Source organism: Vanessa tameamea, chromosome 9, assembly GCF_037043105.1.
Source record: "Vanessa tameamea isolate UH-Manoa-2023 chromosome 9, ilVanTame1 primary haplotype, whole genome shotgun sequence".
In the NCBI taxonomy this organism is placed as follows: Eukaryota; Metazoa; Arthropoda; class Insecta; order Lepidoptera; family Nymphalidae; genus Vanessa; species Vanessa tameamea.
Genome location: NC_087317.1, coordinates 2,409,538 through 2,428,748, shown reverse-complemented (window position 1 = coordinate 2,428,748; position 19,211 = coordinate 2,409,538). Strand labels below are relative to the sequence as shown.

The 19,211-nt window shown below is 33.1% G+C and overlaps 1 protein-coding gene across 6 annotated transcripts in view; it reads left to right on the top strand.

The window, feature by feature from the left end:
- Positions 1–2,885: 2,885 nt before the first annotated feature.
- Positions 2,886–19,211, top strand: part of LOC113398905 (uncharacterized protein) — a 71,166-nt gene continuing 54,840 nt past the window's right edge. For 5 of the 6 annotated variants that reach the window (XM_064215813.1, XM_064215812.1, XM_026637851.2 and 2 more), the window contains exon 1: positions 2,889–3,067. The gene's annotated coding sequence lies outside the window, so the exon portion shown is untranslated. Of the gene's footprint in view, positions 3,068–19,211 lie in introns of all 6 variants that reach the window. The other variant, XM_064215811.1, reaches the window with a different exon arrangement.

Here is a 19,211-nt window from a genome sequence, read left to right as displayed (position 1 = left end):
TGAATAGAAATGGATTTTGTATAATAAGAAGCAGAATATTTTTTTTTTTATTAATTTAACCTTATTTCGTTTCGTTATAATTTTTATTATAATCGTTTAAGGTTGTTAAAATAATGGTATAAAAGAAAAAAACTAAGAATTTTAAAAATATAGGTATAAATCAAAACCTGTCACTTGTGATGTTAACAATAAAGTCCTGCGAAGTTATTAAGGCTTTAAAAAATATATGTATAACCTTTTTTTGTTTAACCTTACCGATATACGACTAGCAGTATTTCTGAGTGGTTATTATTTCATAAGAAATTTCTTTGTATATTTTTAATAACGAAAAATTAGGTGACATTATAGTTTTAATTTATGTATTTTATTATTTATTATAACTGTAATATGTATGAAATAGTGACAAGCACTTTTTTTTGTTTTAAAAATACGAAATACATTGATTCGGGTTACCAATTCTGTTAAAAATGAAAATGTGTAGTAAAATAAACTTCAAATAAAATACAATAATCAAGATAGTATACGGCTTATATTGTACATTCAGATTAAGGTATCATAATAAAAGATCAGTGTGGTATGTTTTAGTAGAATTACGACCCACCAGTTGCGTAACACAAACCTACGATGCTTTTGGTGGTGGGGTAGCTTGAATATTAAAGTATGCGTGTTACATGACAATTTTAGCTATAACAATAATAATATTTCGAATCTACTATGAGATGAGGTTGCTGAGGCGTTGATGAATTCATTTATACTCGCACAAACCGCGTGATACGTGCAGTGAAGACAAAGAAGACAAAAAATCCATAAGTAGGCAGTTGCGACAACCACTGTTCGAGAGGGTGCTGCCCTGCTCTGTACTACAAACCCTTTGTTTTGAATTCACTGCATTCACATGCATATAAGTATGCATTTATGTACTTACATCTGTATGTACGTATCTACATATTGGATAAAAATCCGCAATATATGTTTGAGATTTTTTTTAATTTTATTTTTTATGATATAGATAGACGGACGAACAAATGGGCTACTTAGACTTGATGGTATGTGGTCATCACCGCCCATGGGCAATGACCCTGTAAGAAATATTAACCATTCCTTACATCGCCAATGTGCCACCAACTTTGGAAATTAAGATGTTATGTCCCTTGTGTCAGTAGTAACACTGGCTTACTCACCCTTTAAACCGGAACACAACAATACTGTTTGACGGTACAATTTCGATGAGTGGGTGGTACCTAACCAGCACAAAGCCCTACTGCCAAGTAAATAGTAGAAGTTAAGATGATATTACAAATAAACTGGTATTGAATGTAAAGAAATGAATAAATTCGCTGTTAATTATAAAAATGGCGGTCTGAAGTTCATATAACATACTTTTCCAAGATCTATCTGAATTCGGAACATGACTCAGCGTAAGTGTCACTTTCTTCACGAGTATTAAATGTTATTGGGATATGTCATCTGCATATTATAAATACGAAAAAATCGGATCATTTTATACGTACGCGTTTTAAAAAATGCGTAGTGATACCAAAACACTAGTCATTGAAATTCTTGGAAGAACGCGACTTTTTTTAAGTTCCTATGTCCTTATTATAACAATCGAACCATCTGTACAGGGCCGGACCGTAAAATTAGGGGGCCCTGGGCTAACACTACTTAGGGGCCCACCTAAGACATATGTGAAGGTAGACTTGAATTAAATTAATTGAATGGGTTTGATTAATTGCAGGACTCGCAGGGCTGCAAACCATACAATCTGTTTAATTTAATAAAGTTATGGATTCTTTCTCATTATTGTCTATTTTTGACTTTGACTTGGTTTAGCTGGGGCCCCCTTGAATTCACGGGGCCCTGGGCTGAAGCCCAAAAAGCCATATGGTAGATCGGGCCCTGCATTTGTAGGTCAAATAATCAGAATGGGAAAATAACAGAAGAGAACACGTGAATCTTAACCAATGACCAAATCATCTCGTGTTTGACATTATGAAGTTCAGTTAGTTTATGAGGAAGTTTCCTCACAATATTTTCCTTGCGTCACAATATTGTCACATATGTACCCACCAACTCATATTCGAAAAGATTGGTGGTAATAAATATAAAAATAAGTGAAAAAGTAACACACCAGATATATAATAAAATTTAATGTAAATTCACTCCATACTACAAAATCTCGTCAGATTAGATTGAATTCGATTATAATATAACGTAATTACATTTCGCTTGCCTGAGATGAAGATATATTATTTCCTTACATATACTTTCCCGTTATTTTTCTCGAACCACCGAACCTTCGAAAGCGGCGAACCTTATTCTTCGTATGACCAATAAACGTCCCAGCATCCCACGGGTAGAGTAAGGGAAGACATAAACGTTGATATAGAACGGTAAACATATATAGACAAATTTCATTACAATCGGATGAATGGCTTAGGAACGCATAGAAAAGAAACCAACACAACTACAGATATTTATTTATTTAAGATTAAGATTAAGAGCCAAGTTCATTTCGACAAACCCCTATGTATTAATATCCTTTGTTTGTTAAGTAACTATACCAATATTTAAAACTTCCAGTGTGACAAATGTTGTATAGGACATGATCTAAGATTCAAGAAGTATATAATAAATGCAACATACGTTCCACATCTCCTAGCGACCTCTTCCCTCCCCCCCTACCCCTCATCCTTCCAACCTCCCTTACTTTCTATGTCATGTTTAATATGGGATAATTTAGTACACCTGGATAGTACCAGGTCTCAATTATAGGTCAGTCATGAAGTTGCAGGGCAGTGAACAGTGCACTGAGCGGGTGTTTACGGGCGGCGCACGCATACTAACCTGTTGGGCTGTGGTGGGGGGAAGGGGGGAGGGTATCGACCGGGGCGAGGCAGTGTCAGTCCCGGCCGCGACCAGCCAGCGATTGCCCGTGTTCGCAAGTGACCGCCAGTGTGCGCAAGTGATCGCAATTGACCGCAAGTGACCGCACGTGCTCGCAAGTGTTCCGACGTACCGAAATGCAGCCGGCAGCACGCTGGCCGCATTGAACACTCGTTACCAGGTGAATATATAAGATAATTATAGAATGTTTGTGTTTTTTAAATGTTTAGGTTTAGTTTATCGACGTGTTTTAGTAATAGCGTTGTTCTTTTACGAAACGTTTAGGTACGTATAATGTTTAGAGCTGTAAAGTATTTTGGATCTACATTTTTGTTTGCGTAAATTGTTTAACTATAAAACAAAGAACATACGCGGTCGTTCATAAGCGTTCGCTGCGTACGGTATAAACTAAATACTCCTTTCTAAGATTCACAAGATTTCCTAATTAACATTGTTATTATATTAACCCTGATTATATTTTTAACGATAAATGTTTTTATTTATTTCGTTTCAACAATAGTCACAACCTTTATATCATACTTAACTATATTTTATTAAATCTAAAGATAAATATAAAAAAAAAAACAAATAATCAAACAATTATTTTATTTGCATGAAGCCTCGTGGTAACTATTTACGATTTAATTATTGTATGATGTTTTTAATAAGATCAAGTACGTGCAATATTTATTAACAAACAACAAAACTAAATGCAATCATTGTTTTGTGGAGGAAACAAAAGAATGAACACGCTTATGATTAGTGTTGCTCAAACATTAAACGTTCTTGTTTATTCAAATATATCATTGCGCTTATCGTAATATTAGTCGTAAATCGATAAATCCAGAGAAACGAAAATTACAATAATAACTCCTCAATAAGACGTTTAATCATTTAAAGTTTACAAACAATTCCCAATTTGAATGTCGACAAACGTCACATACGTTTATTATAAAAAGAAAAGACGACGGGTGACGGCTAAGGCGGTTACCATATATTTACCTAATTGCGGCGCAAACGTCAATGACGAGCATCGTTTAAATAATCTTTATATTTTTAGAAGCTATTATTTATAGTTGGTGTTTCGATTTTGTCAATACGCTGTCCTTTGTTTACGGTTTCGTTTGTGTATCCAGCATAAATCGAGCAAGGGAAATAAAACGTATTTACTTTTTATCTATATATTTATGAAATCGTTTAATCTGACTGACAATCAAATAACGCGCGGATAAAATAATTTGAGCCTATAAAGCTACAATTTGGAACATAAGCTCATTTTCTAAGGTAACTTTAGGAGAACTTTGTAACCATAGTTTGTATTAAGTCAGGACTAGTTTCTTATGATGTAAATTATAAGGCATTTTTATTACTCATTCACGTATATTACTCCTATATAAATAAAAATTGTAATAACTTTATTCAATTTCAATCAGTCCGTATATTTAATTGTTGGGTAAAACCTACATTCCTACTGAAATTAAAACGATGCCAAAGATTTAAGTTCATCAAAATATTATTAAAATACAAATTGATACACGCTGTTAGTCGTAACAATTACGTGCTAATAACAGCTAATTACTGATGACGTCCGCCGACCACGGCGGTTACTGGCGGAGACTATGTATGAGTTGAGAAAGCCGCCCTGACTGACATCGGTCACGACATCGGAATTAGAGTTTAAAATAAGGTTGCTTGATTGGACTTTCCAAATATACACTATCGCAAATCAGTCAAAAAAATAGAACAATAATTAAATAGAACAGGTCGCAAATTTATAAAGAGCACTTCATCGAAAATTAGATTCAATAATTATTACCAAATTTTAATTTTGTAAGAAAAATAATTTATACATATAGACACGCCTCTGTTGGAATTTGTTATATATGTTTCGAAGATTACACAGCGGCTATACGTAATGAAGGGATGACACACCAGTTTCCTTCAGAACGTCCATTTATCATTGATAACAGTTTCGTTTCAGGGAACGGAACGAAACGTTCGCATTAATAACCGACGATAACCGATAGGCGTAAAACATTATATAAAAAGTATGACTATATAATATCTAGTGGTTAGTACCGTTATAAACATTATATACTGGTTAGGCATATAATTGACGGTAACTCCCTAATAGTAAATGATCGCTTCGGCATAAACATTTACAATTATTTCCATTGACTGTATAGAGGGAGTCTTTGTGGGGACACATTGAAATTAACAATTGCTTTTATGAGACAAAAATCATTCGTTGTATGTTTTAAAATATCAATCCTTGGCGAGGTTTTAATATGTAGAAACAGTTAAGACCTATTGGGATCGATAGATACTGAATTATGATGGTAGGGCTTTGTCTGGGTAGCTTACACTCATCAAATATTCTACCGCCAAACAGTGATACTTCGTATTGTAGTGTTTGTAATAAAAAACCAATGTAAATATATATGTTAAGCTTTCTTCGAATTGTAAGTGCGTAAAGTTAAATCTGTGCGACGACGAGATCGCATCAAAAAACTTGTAATTGTCCGAAAACATAGATTATATTGAAGTTGTAGATTCGAATCCACCACCGTTCACATTATCAATTAAATAAAGATTCGCAGTTAATCAAATAAGTAGGTACTCTGTTGTAAAGAAAATACTATTCGTGTCAAGAAATTGAGATCACGAAAGAGTAAAATCGCCAATCCGCTTTATATTCGTGTAGTTTTATACCCGGTTTTCTTTCGAAACAGTAAGCCTCTTAGCTATGAGACATAGAAGTAATAATTTCTTACTTTTATCAACGGTTATTATATTTACATATTTAGTTTATTTGTAAAAGAAAATATTAGAAATCAAATTCCTATGGACCTGTCATTTGAAGCTTAAATCTTTGCTGTGGTTTGTAAATATTTTGTTATGTCATTATTTATCATGTAAATAATATTAGTACGGAAAAAAGCAGTAATAGGTAAAACAGTCTGCCACAAAGACTTTTTATTTTTATTATCGTATCAACATCTAAAATAGCTTTCACAAAAGAATTATCATTTATTTTTCTTTGACAATAAAAAAAAAAAATACATAAAAGAAATTTATATTTTAAGAAGTTGTTGGCAACGTTCTAAGCATAACTTTTAAGTTATCGGCCATTCCGGATTGGTCAATTTGGATTTGAACCAAGTAATAATGGACAGAAAATTGAATTTTGTTTAGAAAATACGTAGCAGGATTTACGAGCTACGTCGTAGCCATCTGCAGCTACGGCGTAGACGAGAGTGCCTACATAAGTTGTAGCAAGATCAGACGAATGTTCAAAACTGATTTAGAAGTTACGAATTAATTTCAAAAATGTTAGAAGAGAAGTGAATAATATTTTCGATAAGTACTCTGTTATTTATATAACAATGTACAATACTTTTATCATATTTATTGGTAGACTACCTACTATTGGTGGCTACCCTATAAAGTTACAGATTCTCGAGCACCGGGGCTTAATCTCGATTCGGTCAATTGAAAAGTTCTGGCAGTAAACAACTCGAAAATCACAATGCATAAAATCGATGTTAAGTAATCAAATATCTGTTGCATTGTTACTTACCTATCTGTCTCGATGGTCTATTGGCAAGCTTGTAAGGCTTTTTTAAGTCTAGAATTTCTTAGAAGCACTCCAGAATCAAGAAACGGGCGTTGTTCGTAAATCTGAGCCTGATCGGTAATATGCACACACATTTGTGCACAATATATTTCACTGCTAAGTCGGCTAATCTTTGAGATAAGTCGCCGTGGCAAAAAGGTCATTGTTTGAATCATCTAAATATGCTTCCATACTATATTATATTTATATATATGCAATAAATCACAAACTGCATTAGACAAAGGTTCTTTATTAGAAACCAGACCACTCTTACGTTGTCTCCATTGATAGACACGAGGTCTTCACCTATTCGATTCGATGACGACCCCAAGCTCGGCGTTTAATACGCAATCCTGCAATCGCATACAATATCCTAAGCGTGTTCCTCTAAGGACATAAAGACGGTCATCTCACTGAACGCCGGCTTCCCTTATCTTGGGTGTCTCTTAAAACCCGGATCCCTAACCCGTGACGATATCAAGGCTAGTAGGATTCAAAAACAACCTACACATTGAACTAACAAATAAAAACTTTCCAAATATTGAAATGTTTAAATTCTTAGAAATTATGTTTATGTTTTTTTGTTTATTTAAAAAGAAAGAACAGTTAAATAATACTTTTGGTTGTATGCTCGACGTTTTGCGTTGAAATGGCGGAAATACTTCATTGTAGTCTAAAATTTCACATTTTTCTTTGAACGAGTACTTTATTAAATCTGACCTCGTGGTAGGTCTATGAAAGGTGACCTTATATTACTTTTTATTATTGTATATTTTGTATGAAATGAAATTGTTTACATTAATATTTTTAAATTTTATAAGTACCTTGTTATCAATGGGATCTTGGAATTATTTATTATCTTTAAGGAATTATTTATGTTAGGAAATACTGATAAGAAAAATAACCAGGTATATAGAACACATCTGATGTAGCATTAATACAAATACATATTTTACATAGGCGAGAAATAAATTATTTGCCAGCTAACTTTGGGTTGTGAGAGAGCAAAGATTATTAGTCAGACTATTTGACAAGTTATATTTACCTCTGAAATATTATAATTGTAAGAGAAATAGTGCGGTTTTTTTTAAACAATTTAATTTGACAAAATAATTGCTATCCTTTTTATTACTTTACATGAAAAACAAAAATTGAGGGATAGAAAACAATCGGCACGCATTCATTCTGACGACCGTGGTCGAGTTGTGTGTACACCGGTATTCATGGGTACGCCACTCCGAGGTCCCGGGTTCGATTCCCGGCCGAGTCGATGTAGAAAAAGTTCATTAGTTTTCTATGTTGTCTTGGGTCTAGGCGTATGTGGTACCATCGTTACTTCTGATTTTCCATAACACAAGTGCTTTAGCTACTTACATTGGGATCAGAGTAATGTATGTGATGTTGTCAAATATTTTTTTATTTATTTGATTCATACATATCATATCATACTTACAATACTGAAATCACGGTATGCAATGTTGTTTGTGTTTCTTCAAGATTTTATTATTTGTTAAATCTTAAAACGATCTGGACATTCTCAAGTTTCGCGAACAGATAGGTTTAACAAAACTGGAGCATTTCTGCCGAAAATGAAATGTAAACATTTACAACTTTTACTTACAGGAAAAAGATCTTTGGTGACTCATATCCAACACTCAAGGATGATGATCCTGTAAAAAATCTTCGGTACATCGTAAATTTTAATCAGAGTGGTAATTTGAAATAATATTTGCAAGCGTAAATCTTTTTTTGACCGCTTCTTTTATTTGGTTTATAAACAGGAAACGAAAGGCAATTAGTTTTTTTGGCTTACTCATTTATGTCCTCTGATTTAAGCCGCAACATTATGTTTCCGTTTCTTACTTCCCAATTTTCGCAATCAGTATTTTGTTTCCCGGAATATTTTGGAAGTAATTATTTAAGTTCACTAATCCACTAACTAGCATCAGAGCAGCGTGTTGGAATCCAAGCGCTCTGCTCAAAGGAGCCTTAGCCCAATAGTGGGACATTTACAAGCTGTTACTGCCATTTAAGTTACTTCGTTACGTCGGTTTTTCTCTTATTTGAGATATTTCTTTATCCGATGAGTAACTGTACTCTTCTAAATTGTTTAGAGATGTTGAGTTTGTTCTGTAAAATGGTGAATATTCATTAGCTTACTGTTTTCAAATTGGTGATAATTTTGCATTCGTTCGTTGCACAATTACTGTTAGTATTTTCATATTATACCACAACGCCGCTCAAGCGTTTTACAAGGTTTGTCATGATGCCTTTTATCACTGCCGACTCCAAATGATATTATAAAAAAATAAGTACGTAAAAAATTAATGGAGCTAACCTGGAAATGACCCCACTACTTTTGCTTTAACATCTATTCAAAAAGAAAATAAACTTTCGAGTTCAATCTTAAGTCGTGACAGATCTTCACTTTTGGTTTTTGAAGTATGATATCTAGATATCTTATTTATTTTCATCGTGTCCTGTCGCTTGCATTAAATTTAATGAGACGAAATTAATAGTCGGTGAAATCGTCCGTTGTTGAGTCATATTGTTAGAATCACCTCATAAATGCGCCATTTTACATTTTTATAAGTACAACACTGGATTTACACAACCTTCTGATAGTGACTGAAATACTCGGTTATATGGTTACGATATTTTGTAAAAAATCCTATCAGCGCGGTCACTAATTCAACAGATATGGTGATATTTTGTTAAAATAATAATATGTACGAATACACTTAATTTGAACAATTCTAAATTTAAATTATTTTTAAGAGTAGGTATATATTACTATCGACATAATGACATACTGTGTTCATTGTAATTTACCTTGACACAGTGACGGTATAGCTTTGTCGAAATATCTCTAACAAACCATCTTATAGTTATTTAAAAATGTATGCTTTTATACTATAGGTAGGCGGGTGAATGGGCCACCTGATGGTAAGTGGTCACCACTACCCATAGACATTTGGTACGTATGAAATTATAAACATTTCTTACATGACCAATGCACAACATAACATCTCAATCACAAGGTTGGCCACCAAAATGATATGTCCCTTGTGCCTTACCCTGGTTCACTCACTCTTCAAACCGAAATACAACAATACTAAGAATTGCTACTTGGCGGCAGAATATATGATTAGTGGGTGGTACCTACCCAGACCGCCGGCATTAATCTCTACCACCAAGTAAGTTTGTTTGTTTGAGAACATTAGACATACACCCAACTGTCAACAAAGACTTATTTAAACAATATATGTCATCCGCTAAGTCTAAATTTTAATATAGAAAACATTTTACGTTATAACAAATCACAACATTTCGTTAGAATCAAGATAATTAGAGCGCCTTTGAATAAAAATATATTTGAATACAAATTTTCTCTTTTATATTATATCTAAGATAAATTGCAATATAAAGCAAAATACACTGTGAAGCCCTGCAAATTATTTCAAGAGCCCGATCAATATTCAATGAAACGATACAGGCTGGCTTTGAAAACACGATGTAAAGAACAGACAGTTTCAAGTGGCGGATACCAATTAACTCGAATGATTGATACAGGCAGTATCGTGGTTCTGAAGTGCTTAATGTATTTAATACTCATTTATGTTCCCGATTCTAGAGAATTATATAACTTATGTAAAGGTTTACGAGAACACAGCTTGGACTATAGATAAACACTGATTTATATTATAGAGGAACAAATAAAATTAAACCGGTGTTGTACATACATATTTTAAATACTGTTACGTAAACATTACAAAATAGATAAGATAACTTTAAACAAAATATCGTCAAACGTTTTCGTAAAAGAAATGTCTATCTATATTATAAATGTGGGAGTAGTTGTCTGTTACCTCTTCACGCTTAAATCGCTGATTCGATATAAGTGACATTTGAATGGGATATAGTTTCGATTCCAAGAGAAAGACATAGGTTTTTCGACCGACGAGGGGTTCAATTTGAGGTGACGCTTTGTGTACTGTATTAAAAGTTTAATATTCGCACGGGTAAGGCCAAAGGTTCAGCTAGTATATATACATCATTAATTATTATTACATATCTAACGTCTGTGTATATAATAACGCGACACATTCTATTTTATTCGTTTCAACGTTATAGTATGTAAATGTCAATTTATTAACCTCAAATAGATAAACCACCTTCTATTATAATATATTATAAGATACTCTTTATTGAGAATAGCTTATATACTAACACAATAAACAACATTAAAAATATTATACTATGTAACTGCTAACTACAGACGAGTACTGAACATAGCTTAGTTCATACTCAAAGCATAAATGCTTAGAGCGATATTCAGCGGTCTCCGAGAGGATTTGTAGAACTCGCAATGCTAAACCAGGGAAATTTACCGTTATTTTTACCAAAATTTATGTATTACCGTTTTTTTTTTTGTTCTTATACATTTTTACCAAAATTTATCCAAAGTAACTCTTGACGATTTTTTTTTTGTGTAATAATTCGTACTTGTTTCTTTCGGTCGACATCTTCACAGGAGTTTGTAACCGCGTTGTTCCGACCATTTCGAGTGTCTGGTATTCCTTCTTTCGTTTCGCTCGCTCCATTAATAATACGTTTCTAATACATTACATTCGAATACATACGTAATATAAATATTATAAACGTCTACATTTTATATAATTAATCGTATTCAAATTGCTACACTTGTTACTAACATCCATTTCTATCCATAAAAATTCCATTATTCCATAAAAATAAATGGATTTTTTTTAAGAATACTAGGAATTACTAACATGACTATTTTTCCCCTAATATTGCGTACAGCTATAGTTTATAGCTAATTATGAGCACGACACTATACCAAGGGGTCAAACTTGCGCCTTTCACGAAATGCGGACAATAAATTTCGTTTTATTTCAATAATTCGATCAATCTTTAGAACTCAAACAAACAGAATGACACGCAGCGTTCATTGATTTACCGATTCCATTTACAATGACTCATGTTTCGATAAAATTAATTCAGTATTCTAACAGCTAACAGCTTTGATAACAAAGAAAACAATTATGGAATATTATTCAGGAAATGTTAATGTTGTTATATGGAAATATTTCTTTATAATATTAATACATTATTTAATAAATAACTAAGCAATCTAATAATAATTTCTTCGTAGTATCCACTTAGATAGTTATACGGTAGAATTAAGTAACCTGGATACATGTCATAAATCAAGCGATTTTTTGTACTAAGCCCATCTATCAATTTTGTCAGCGCTTAGCGGCTCAACAGCCCTTGTTGTGACAACGAACTCACAAAACATACCGAGGCAGTTAGATGATAGGTAGACTGCCGACAGTTTATCAAAGCAAAAGTTTTTTCTCGCAGTGCTATAAAATAATTCGCTGAACGTAATTATGTGGGAAACATAGACGATATTTTATTGAGAATATAACATGGCACGCCGCCTTATAAGATCTACAGACAAAATCGAACTACTTTTATTTTACTGTGTATGCAAAGGCAATCCCTTTACAGTAATTACTTTCATACAATTACTATTAGGGATTAAAAAACGACAAATAAATAAATCTGTTAAGGAAATTTACATAATACATTCTAACGAAACGCTGATTTACCTTTTGATGGTAATTGAAGTGAACGCTTGCTATCGAGTCACTGGAAGGCAATTCGTTATGAGGAACAGCTGTAAGAATTTAATTATATACTAGGTTTTCTAATTGGGCGGTTGAGATCGGTGTTCCTCGTCGCCAAATTAAATTGCCAAACTCATTTTGATTGCGATACCGAAACGGTTAACTGTCTCACTGAACATTAAAATACTGGGTAAGTGATCGTATAAGTATATTTATAGCTTTAAAATAAATTAATTCGTGAAATTCCCAACACCGATTGGACTCTTGGAAATATCGCAACATAACAGATGTCAGATCCATTTGAACTGAGTAATACTTTACGAAATATTATGTTTTCAAAACGTTATGTTTTAACCGATGATACCGAGTTCAAACCCGGGGCAAGCACCACTGAATTCATGTGCTTAATTGGTATTTATAATACGTCTCGTATTCGGCGGTGAAGGAAAACGTCTTGAGGAAACCTGCACGTGGTGAATGCGAATCTGCCATATGTATCCACCAAACCGGAGCAGCGTGATGGAGTAAGCTCCAAACCTTCTCCTCAAAAAAAAAAGTCAGAAGAGACTTTTGCCCAGCGATGGGATGTTAGCAGGCTGTAATAATAACAATAAAATAATTATAATATGATTATTAAAATGTATTAGAACATATTTTTATTGTGTATAGTTCGTAAAGGTTTTGGAGGTGTTTTATTCGTCTTATTTATTTTTATTCGTTTCACACGATGTTGACGAATTGAGTTCACACTCAAAATATTATTTCAGTCGGTGTGTAATCGTATTCGTAATTAAAATGATATTTGTACCCATGATATGAATAATGTCATATTAATAGTGCACAAATCTTTAAAAGGTTAACACGCTGTCTTATTGCCTCCGTTGGTTGACAGGAGGGCTAATTAATTTTTTGCTTAGAAATGCTGCTAGCGTTCTTGTCACCATTCAACGCGATTATGATTTGTATAGTAACGATTTATAATTTGTATTATTTTCCTTTATAATTTTATTAAGGCCTTAATGTAAATAATTCTCAAATATAATAAAAAACGTACTGTACAAATATATTTAAATTTCGAATAATGTTAAGCACTGTGATTTGATATGGGATTATAATATTTAATTCAACTAAATATAAAGATTGTGGTGGTGGTACGTCAATAGTCAAAATACCTAGGGAGTCAGGCTACACGTCTGAGATTGATAACAGTTTATTGTTGCACTCTAAGGTTTCCTACCTCGCGGTAAACATGAGGTACTAATAGGTTTATTTAGCTCAAAGACACTTTAAGAAATATTAACCTCATCATGAGCAACCAACATTGGGTACTAAAATGTTATGTGCCTTGTGCCTATAGACCCACTGGCTTACATAACCTTCAAACCGGACCACGACTACAATATATTCTACTGCTTGGAGGCAGAATACGTGATATCTTTGTTTTTGTCTAATTAACTGTCTTCATTAAAGACGTGATCTAAGAAGATAATTTATATGACAGATGAAACTCTCGTTGGAGATCCCTGAACCTTTATTCTTATAAATATATTAAATATAAATTAACTATAAAAGATGTACTGAACCCGCCGTACGACTCATATTCGCCTTCGAACCTTTTTATAATATTTTATAAACATCCGTTGTGTTTTATGTGTTTCCAAATATCGATACGCAGTCATGGGAGTTTTGTCGTGTTCATTGATCAAACTTCATTTCGTCATTGTCAACCTCGCCCCATTTCCGAACCGCTGAAACAAATGAATTTTAAATGTATTGTTTCCGCAACATTGCTATTAATATTATGAATGATTTATTGTGTTCTTCAAGTAATGTATCTTTTTGCATAATATTTTTACTGGTCTGTGGATTGAATAATGCTCATACAGCTATACACGCAGACGTTATATTTCGTTGGGTAATACATGCAATATATAATATTTTCATTTTAAGTATATATTTTTTATTATTATTTTGATGTTCTTATAAGTTATACTAACTTATAAGAACTATATTGCTATAAAGTGCTTAGGATGATTTCACAGTTAAACTTATTTTTTTTGTACATATACATTTTCTTTACATTACGAGTAATTAACTTACTTGTATATATTTGTGTCATGATGAAATTTCGCAAGTTGTTTCAACTCGAAATGAAATTTGTAAGTACCGTATTATTTAATATTGGTGATCGATTTAGTTGGATTTTAATAATTTTTATAATAACTTGACCTATAAACGTTGTTTATGGAGTGATTAGTTAAACAATGTTTTGTCTCCTTCTTTCGCATATCAAATCAATGATGACAGAAAGAGATAAATCAGTGTTTAACTGTAACGTCAATAATTTGACCGAGTAATGCAGCAATGATCCAACCTACAAAAACAAAAAAATATATGTTATTAAGATTTAAAAAGACAAAAATACTGCAAGGACATGGCAAAAAAAGAATGTCTTTGAAATAAAATGGACTATTTTGTGAAACAGAGAATTCGAAAAAAATACTATACAAATGTTAATAAAAAAAAAAAACAGTTTTAAATCCTAAAATATATTCTAACAAACCCTAAAATTAATTAAATAAAAAAAAAATAACACGAGTGGCTAACCTATACTTCTTTATTTATTTATTTATAATCGAACACAATTACCGTCAGTATATAACTTTAATCAACTATACAAGAATATTGTAATACATAAAGAGTTAATAATTATATAAGAATAGTAAATATCACGACCGATACGAACAGACTCGGACCTAGTCGACCGACAGACAACCGAACATTAAACCCGTTACTAAGCGCTCTGCCGTATTTATGTGATTCCGCTCGGTCCAGGCTAAGGAGAGGGTAGTTCTTGTAAGAATATATTAATTATAGTGTTACTGTGGGTTAGAACATTTTAGCACACGCGGTACAATTAAGACCGCAAGATAATAATGTCACGACTCATCATCATCCTCCTGCCCTTATCCCAATTTTACTTGGGGTCGGCGCAGCATGTCTTCTTCTTCCATACTTCTCTGTCGGACGTCATCTCACAAGAAACATTATTTCTAACCATATACTTCGAGCTCGCTTGTCACGACTCTTAGTAATAAATCTTATTAGTTCAACCGTTGCGATCACAGGTGACATTAATAGACATAATATTTTATATATTATTTTAACCTGTGTATCAATTATAATATCTAAACACGAACGTTGTATTTTGTATATTGAGATTAGAACATTAAAGAAAATTCAAAGATACATTACAGAACATAAGATATTTTAATATTTATAACTCCTTTGATTTTTGAATCAGATAACTTTTTATTGTATTTGAAATATGAATACGAACATGAACGCTTGTCACGTTTAAATTCAAAGCGAATGAAACTGCGAAACGCAGATCCAAAGACCGAAACGTGCTGAGACTTCTCGTATAATTTTTTTCAGATACGTATTACATATAATATCTCCTTATTTACTCGTATAGACTTTAAATTATTTATATACCTATATAGACTCTTAAAGCTGAGAACGCGTCTAAAGAACGACCAATCATTAGTCCACACACACACAAGTACAATATAATTAAAAATAATTAATTAATATAACATAATTTTTTATTATTAACATTTGTATAGTATTTTTTTCGGATTCTCCGTTGCACAAAATAGTCCATTTTATTACAAAGACATTCTTTTTTACCATGTCCTTGCAGTATTTTTGTCTTTTTAAATCTTAATATTATTTATAATGTGATGTTGGCAGGCTGTAATAACAATAAAATAATTATACCTAATATGATTATTAAAATGTATTAGAACATATTTTTATTCTGTACAGTTCGTAAAGGTTTTGGATGTGTTTTATTCGTGTTATTTATTTTTATTCGTTTCACACGATGTTGGCGAATTGAGTTCACACTCAAAATATTATCTCAGTCGGTGTGTAATCGTATTCGTAATTAAAATGATATTTTTACCCATGATATGAATAATGTCATATTAATAGTGTATTAGATTATAATTATTTGTTAATATTAATTAATTTCTTCGAAAGAGTCAAGTATAACTTTCACGCACACATAGATAATATAGTTGGCTTGTTTGTTTTAGTTTTCATGTATTGCGACGTTCTACCGAGGCATATAAATATTATATAACGTATACATTTTGTTCATATTTTAAGTCGTACGAAATATACCAATAGAGTCGTAAATAAAATACGAAGGTTTATAGCAACGTTAAATATGCTTGTAACGATACAATAAATGTCAGGCGATACCTCGAGAAAGGGCGTAAATGTTTGTCAAACCATTTGCTTGGGATCCCTTCCTTCCCTTATTTTTTACCTTGTTGAAATATTTCGAATAACTGTTACATGTCGGTTGTTTTTACGAAAATCTACGTAAATTGTTGAAATCAAAGATTAGTTTGATACAATTTGTTTAAAGTAAAGTATCTTTTGTGTTAAGTGGAGTTTTCATTATAAGGAAACTTCTCGTTTTGAGGACTTATCGCACCGCGCTGTTCTAATGCAAGTTGGTTGATAAAAATGTTTCAGATTTTCATCTTAATTAAGTATATTTGTTCACCATGTCTACCTTAACCGTCGAACATGAAATTAATTGAAAACAAAAATTAAACTTATGAAGATTAAATGGTGCTTGGCTCGCTTTTGAACCCGCAACTTTGATCCCGTGTTCTAAGCACTGGATCACCAAGGTGCTCGGTTTAATTAAATTGTATATTTAAGTGGGTTATAAAAACAGAAGAGGATAGAAAATTCTAAAGCTTTGCGTGAGCCCTAGTTATGGCTCAGTCTGTGTATGGTTATTGTACCACGAAACGGTAATGAAAGAAACGGTATGAGTTGCAGTCTGTATAGCGCGACGTAGAGTAGCTAGTGTAATTACAGGAACAAGAGTCATCTACGAATACATCCGTTGCTATGAATACATGTATAGCAAAGCAAAGTATTGAAGAATTTTGTGTTTACTAAGTATGGCTTCAGCCAGGGGTTCAACCGTAAGCGTAATAAGCGTCCGCGTGGGGTGACCCAGGATAAAGGGCGATTACACAATATTCAATGTTTTCAAGGGCAAAAGGATGATTATTTACAACGATATTCAGACTGCCGACGGAAATTTATGAAGAAATACTAAGACTTGTATTAGAACCTTTTATTTGATATTTCTCTTCCAACTCAGGAAACGATCAAATATTACTCGCCGCGCTGCTACTTCAGAAATATCCATATGTATAAGTTTTAGTCTTTTCGGTTCGATAAAAAGTATCATACTGTGAAGAGCTTCACGGTCCCTGTATGAAACACTTAGCCGTTTCCATTTGTGTTCTGTGACGTAACATTCAAACAAGACGCAATAGCAGTTCTAATAACACAATACTAGGTCGGTACATAGATTTCGATTCTCATCTGCGTAGGACATACAACGCAACTGAACTCCATTCTCTTACTCTCATAGTCCGACATGACCAAAATTTACGTGCTTTCCGAGACACGGGGTAACCAAAGGCTGTTGACAATTTTATTGGCCGCTATAAAGATTTTCTTTATAGTGGTACTTCTTTTTCAAGAAGTAACTCTGTCTGTTATATCTTCACGCTTAAAACGCTGAGCCGATTTAGATTAAATTTTGAGTGGAAATAGTTTCAGTCCCGAGAAGGACTGATATTACTTTTTTAATTCAACCTTCGAGGCGGTAAACTGGTTAGTGAAGGTTTGTGTGCTATACGTTACGTTTTATGAACTTCGCGCTGGTAAAGCCACAGGTTCAGCTAGTACACAAATAATATAAAATAGTTTTAGATATAATAGTGAAAGGTCACCGCGGTGGTAGCTTGATTATTGAGCGTCAGCCCTCATATTTGGAGCCCTCTCAAAGTTTCGGACTTTAAGTACGTCCTAAGGGTGTCTCGTTAATTTTTGCAATGGCCAGCGACGTCCTAGTTAGAATATATGAATAAAATTTTCCCTTACGTTAGGTATTTCACGTCTATTGTATTCCCTTGACTTCTGGAAGTTTTTGAAATTATTATATATACGCTTTGATTCCATATTTGAGTGCATTGGTATCCGTAAGATTTCTTTTTACGTTAATCCAATGCAAGTTGGACAATGGACATAGGTCCATACATGTGGCAGACTTTTTCGAGTAGCCTTACCTCTAATAGCCATTGAATTGAATATATAAGGTTCCTTTGACTTATTCAAAAAAATTATATTATTATATATACGCGACTTCGTACGCGTTTGAATTTAACCAAAAGTTATTGTTGTAGCCTAAGTTACTCCTTATTAAATCAGTTATCTGCCAGTGAAAGACCAAAAAAAATCGGTCCAGCCATTCCAGAGATTAGCCTGAACAAACAGACAGACAGACAAAAATTTAAAAAAATATTATTTGGTATATGTACCGTGTACATACATATGTATTTAGTAAAAAGCGATTAATTTAATATTACAAACAGACACTCCAATTTTATTATATGTATAGATACCAACCTGTATAATTTTGCGTGCGCTCCCATGGGCATTAGGATCGAAGATATACTGACTCACTCGACCTCGCCGGTACTCGTAATCAATTAAATTTACACACGATAATAGAAAAAGACTAGATACGGTTGCTAGCTGACAGGACTTGTCTAACTCTTAAAAAATTACCATCGACTATATATATATAGGTTGTCCTACTCATTTCTAAGAAATGATCAATATAAAAGAAAGAGGTAGGCATATTTTATATGTGTAGGCTGCAGTCGTCGCGATAATATCGTGCGAGAAATTGTATTGTCGTGTAGTTTATCAATAAGGTCCCAAATGTTATCACCCTATATTAAGGTTACACATACGAGGTGTCCGATAGATCCGAAAAATGTGGCCGCGAAGCTCACCGAGATACCCTTTGATGAGCGAGAGTTCGCGGACAGCGGATTGAAGTGTTTTCGGCGTCGCCTGAAATACTTGGATTCATACATCGCATTATTATATTATTTGCATTATCGCGATATGTGTGAAGCAAACAATAGAAGACATAAATA